The following is a 6,000-nucleotide window of genomic DNA, read 5'->3' on the forward strand; positions in this document are numbered from 1 at the left end:
GAGCAATCAAGCCTTGTCTCTGGCCCTGGATTGAATTCTTCTCCTCCAGAGGCCAGGAATCCCAGTGTCTTTTCGTTCAGCAACAACGTTTCACTAACGATCCTTCTAGCTATATCTTTAAACGACTTGCTTAATATTTTTTTTGTAAAGTGGAGCAAAACTTGCCACTTCAAAATGTCTTTGGTGTTGGAAATGGTTGTTTTTATTCAAGGCACATTTTGATGTGCCTAAGTTGAATTTAGGTACTAACACTTGTTCATAAAAGTGTGAAAACGTTCAGCATTTCCCAAATGTACAGAGTGTTTCGTTAGGTAAAACCTCAGCAAGATAAATTTAAATTTGAAAGTGAGGACCAGCTTTTCTTTCAATTTGAAAAAATTTTAAGGAATCTTTGTGCCTGGGAGACTCACCTGAGTGCTTCTCTGAGATGTTTAAGGATGGGTGCTTAGGCAGGTGGAAGAGTTGATAAAGGGGGCTTCTCTGGGGTGGCTCAGGTCAATGCAAGAGACACAGGAGACATGGGTTCAATTCCCGGGTTGGGAAGATCCCTTTAGAAGGAAATGGCAACCCACTCCAGAACTGTTGCCTGGGAAATCTCATGGACAGAGGAGCCTGGCAGGCTGCAGTCCAAGAGTTGCAAAAGAGTTGGAAAATGACCGAGCAACTAAATAACAACAACACCATGATAAAGATCTGGTACTGTCTTCTGTGCTCTGAAATGGCCCTTAGGGGAGCAGGCAGGCCAGCTGCTAGGGACTCCAATAGTCTCTTCTGAGCAAAGCAGGGGAGGGGATCTGGCAACCTCTGGGCTAGAGGTCATCCACAGGAAGTTTGCTGCTCTATGGAGCAACTAGGAGCCCACAGAGGAAACTCCCCAGAAGAGAGGCATGCATCCGGGTAAGGACCCGCTTCTGCAGAGACATTGCATGCTGGCACAAAGCATGGCTGAGTGTGGAGGTTCCTCTTGGTTCAGCCATCCCAGTACTTAGGGGTTCTCCCTAAGTGTTTGAGTGTTTACACTCTGGGTATTTCACTCTAAACTTTGTATGCTAAAGACAAATCACTTCCTGGGTGGGTATTTTGGGGCCCAGACAGCAAACAGGTAACCGTCACACTGGATGAAGATACATTAAGCTGTGTTGTCCAGTGTTCAGTCACAAAGCTATGTTTCAGATACAACTCCAGGTGGAAAGGAATTCTCCCCAAATCCCCCCAAACCCCCAAAATCCTCTTCTGCTTCCCACTCACACACACAAACACTGCCAATCAAGTAAGGAGACTCTCTTGTTTGCCTTTGGTCTCTGGGGACTAACTCTGGAGGGTCCTCAGACAAACCAGGGAGAAGAGAGCCCTGGTCAGTAAAGCTGAGTGTCCTCATAAGCTGGGCGGGTAGGAGCTCAAGTGATCAATCTGAGCTTCTGAATAACAAATTCAACCTTATTCCAGACTGGTCATATATTAGTAAGTTGTGAGCTAGAGCACTCTTAACTTTCACTTCAGACTTGAATTCTATCCTGTTTTTATCTCTAATATAAGCACAGATTTAAGATTTTTCTAACATATTCCTTCACAGTTTTAAAAGCAAAAAATATAAAACTCAAAAGGCCTCCCATCCAAACGGAATGCCAAAATAATCAAGTTAAAATGGCATGGCTCAAACTGCTACACAGAAATGCTAACATAAAATGTAGCATCACCCTGTATAAAGTAACAGCATACGGTAATTTTATTCATCTAAAACATCCAGATACTAAGGAGATCACAAGATTTGATTGTCTCCTAGAAATAAATAAGCCAAGGAAATAATGCATCTAAATTCTTGCCCCAATTTTCTAATTAATAAACTCACCATGATGTCTGCTTACACATTTTGGTGGCCACAGTATTTTAGAAACAGCAATTCAAGTTTGCTTAAAAGACACATTCTTGTGTTAAAAGACACATTCTATTAATATGTAGAAACTGCCTATTACTATCTGCCTATTATGTACTTCTCAGAAATCATCTCATTTAGTCCTTTCAACAGCCTTGCTTGGCAGGACGATGCAAGAGTTTGGGTGCATTCAGACTACCCAGATTCAAGTGAAGTTCATGTTAGACTTTGGAACTCTTCCAATTTAAATCCCAAACTCCATCAATATCAGCTGAATGACTCTTAGGCTATCTCTCATGTTAAAATACTTCAGCATAAACAGGGTGATAGGTTCAGAGTCAGGTTTAAGATAAACTTCAGTTGCAGCTAGCATTTAGTTTCACCACCCAGGGTGCCTCAGTTTTTTTTTTTCCCCATCAGAGAGTGTATATCCTAGAGTTGAGATGGTTCTATTAGTTATATTTCTGTCGACACTGTGCGCCTCACTAATAAACTGATTAGAACTGGCTCTTCTTTGAGGAAATGAATAATGGTTGAAATATTTTAGAGGACTGGCTGAAATATTTTAGAGATATTATTGTTAAAATAAACTCTAGGTCCAAGATGGAATGGCTCCTGTCCTGGTGCCATATCTGCAAACCAAAACTTAGATCACATTCCTGTCCCTGTAAATGTCCCACTCAACCAGAAATAGATTACATCCAGTCAGCCAGTCCGCAAATGCCAAGCCAACTCTGGGCTTGGTACTTACTTCTTTATTCATTCTCTATTTGTTTCTCTTCTTTGTTTCTTATTCTTTAAGCTTTAAAAGCTTCTTTCCTCCCACCCCATGGCTCAGCAGGTAAAGAATTTGCCTGCAATGCAGGAGATGAAGGAGATGTTGGTTCAATCCCTGGGTCAGGAAGATCCCCTGAAGTAGGAAATAGTGACCCACTCCAGTATTCTTGCCTGAAGAATCCCATGGACAGAGGAGCCTGGTGGGCTACAATCCATGGGGTTGCAAAGAGTCAGGACTAAGCACAGCACAGCATCCCATTTTGCAGTTCTCTGGACTCTTGGGAATGGAGATTGCACACTTTGTGAAGTGTTAATGTTTGTTTGTATCAAACTGTACTAAATTGTCTTCTTTAATAACTTTTATGGTTTTTCCCGTAGTCACTTAAGGATGTGAGAGTTGGACCATCAAGAAGGCTGAGTGCCAAAGAATTGATACTTTCAAATTGTGGTGCTGGAGGAGGCTCTTGTGAGTCCCTTGGACAGCAAGGAGATCAAACCAGTCAATCCTATAGGAAATAGACCATGAATATTCATTGGAAGGACTCATATTGAAGCTGAAGCTCCAATACTTTGGACACTTGATACAAACAGTCGACTCATTGGAAAAGACCCTGATCCTGTGAAAGACTGAGGGCAAGAAGAGAAAGAGACAGCAGAGGATGAGGTGGTTAGATAGCATCACCGACTCAATGGACATGAATCTGAGCAAATTCCTGGAGATAGTGGGGGACAGACGAACCTGGCATGCTGCAGACCACGGGTTGCAAAGAGCAAGACACCACTTAGAGACTGAACAACAACAACAAATTCATTTTTAACATTATTCCCTCCTGCAAACTCAGTGTGTAAGAATCTAGTTCCCTTGAAGATGGGGCCCTAGGCTTTTATCCTAATATCTGCTAATTCTATCCTAATAGTCTTCAATCCACACACTGACTGGACTTCTGGGAGCTTGATGCTTACTATAAGAGTAATTGGGATCCTCCCTCTGCAATTTGTCATCTGCCTACAGGAAATTTCATGCAAAGTGGTGGATAGAAAACAGGAAAGGTCAGAAAACTGGGAGTAGGAGGAAGAGAGAAAAGGGGAGCAGAGTTGAGACTAGTGTTAGCTTGCAGTAGATCATCAGTGATTGTTTAGGGGATCAGCACAAGGCTGTTTATCATGATTGATCTTGGAACTGAATTGGGGTAAGGAAGGAAGATGAGCCCTCAGGTGACTAAGGACAGTAGGATCAGTGGACAGTAGATTCCAGTGAAAAAGGACGGTTCAGAGTTGAGGATGTGAGAAGCAATGACATAGAAAATAAGTAGTAGTGCTCAGAGAGTTGAATGCAACTCGGAGTATGGAGTGGAAACTATTGATTTTCCAATCACATGAGAATGGGTGACTAAGGGCAGATATCCAAAGGACCATCTGCCTAGGATTTTTGAAATCATCAAGAATTATGGTAGAAGCAGGGCTGGCAAGAGTCACAGTGAATCAGGAACTGAAACCTTCAAGAAGTGTGGAAGAGTGCCCTCAAGGGTGATGACTGACTGACCAATAAAATGTAACCACTGAGTCTATAATTCTGGTTATTTATCTACATAAATGGTATTATATATACCATAGAGACATACTGATATCTGGTTCTTTTATTATGTAAGACTAGCCTAGTTTAGCATGCCTAATTAACTGATGAATTACTCCATCAAAAAGTCTCCTAGATTTCTTTAATGTTTATTTAAGTATTACCGTATTTTGTAAAAATTATAGGTGGTTTACAACGTTGCATTCATTTCAGGTGTACCAGACAGTGATTCAGTTATACATATATATATGCCTATTGTTTTTCAAGTTCTTCTCCCTTATAGGTTGTTTATTTTATATATAGTAGTTGCCTAGCGTGCATGCTCAGTTGTGTTTGACTCTTTGTGACCCCATGGACTGCAGCCCTTGAGGCTACCCTGCCCATGGAATTCTTCAGGAAAGAATACTGGAGTGGCTTGCCATTCCCTCCTCCAGGGGATCTTCCTGACCCAGGATTGAACCTGAGTCTCCCATGTCTTCTGCATTGGCAAGTGGATTCACTACTGCTGAGCCACTGGGGAAGCCCCGCATGTATAGTGGTGTGTATATGTTAATCCCAATCCCCTAATTTATCCCTCCTCCCCTTGTCCCCTTTGGTAACCATAATTTTTTTTTCTCTATCTATTGGTCTAAAATATTTTTTTTCCTGAAAAATACTGTTTTGTACTCAGATAAATAATAATGCCTTTATGAACAGAGGAAAGAGAAGAGCAGAGTCTGGGTATCTAATAGTGCTTCTCAAATTTCTGTTTGAAACTATTTACTCTAGATGTGTTTTTGCACTATACAAATTGCATAATTTCTAAAATATCTTGCAGAAGATAAGTAACTTTTAATAGCAAAAAGGTCCAAAGGCACAATCTGCTCTCCATCCATCCTTTTAAGAGGTGGTCCTCCTCCACCAGGTACTCAGGGCAGGCAGGCTTGCCACCATCAGCAAGCACATGTGTATCTGCCCTTAGGTATTCTGGTTCATTTTAAATGATTAATTTGAGACTTTGCATCTCTCAGTAAAATGGGGATTTATTATTCTCTTAACATAAAAATAATTCATTCAGAGCATATATCAAATCCATAGAAATTTCACTATAATACAAATAAACTCACAGTAAGTTGAAAATTAAAATGGTATGCTTAATTAAAGACCCAGGACCCTCTGCTGCTAAAACTATAATTAGCTTTTGCCAAGCATGGAATAAAACACTATGAGTTGACTTTATTCATTGACTATAAATCTCATCCTTCTGCATTAATTTTCTACCTTGTATTTCCTTTTTCATTCTCTAGAGAGAAAAAAAGTGCTTATATATAATATGTCATATTTTAACCATGTGTTATGCTACTTTTAAATGTACTACTTACATAGCTCAATGACTATGTGAGCTATATTCTAAATGATCCAACCCATTACAGTGACTTCAGATAATGTATTACTCCTTCTGAACAGGAGTAAGTTCTAGGCAAGTTCATAGTAGATTTTGCAGGTGCTGGAGAGATTCTTTCAGTTCAGTTCAGTTCAGTTGCTCAGTTGTGTCCGACTCTTTGCAACCCCATGAATTGCAGCATGCCAGGCCTCCCTGTCCATCACCAACTCCTGGAGTTCACTCAAACTCATGTCCATCGAGTCAGTGATGCCATCCAGCCATCTCATCCTCTGTCGTCCCCTTCTCCTCCTGCCCCCAATCCATCCCAGCATCAGAGTCTTTTCCAATGAGTCAACTCTTCACATGAGGTGGCCAAAGTACTGGAGTTTCAGCTTTAGCATCATTCCTTCCAAA

The 6,000-nt window shown here is 41.0% G+C and overlaps 1 protein-coding gene across 3 annotated transcripts in view; it reads right to left on the bottom strand.

The window, feature by feature from the left end:
- KCNT2 (potassium channel, subfamily T, member 2) overlaps window positions 1-6,000 on the bottom strand; it is a 432,444-nt gene that overhangs the window by 76,696 nt on the left and 349,748 nt on the right. The gene's annotated exons all lie outside the window — the stretch shown is intronic.

The sequence above is a fragment of the Bison bison genome, unplaced genomic scaffold, assembly GCF_000754665.1.
Source record: "Bison bison bison isolate TAMUID 2011002044 unplaced genomic scaffold, Bison_UMD1.0 scf7180017864272, whole genome shotgun sequence".
Taxonomy (NCBI): Eukaryota; Metazoa; Chordata; class Mammalia; order Artiodactyla; family Bovidae; genus Bison; species Bison bison.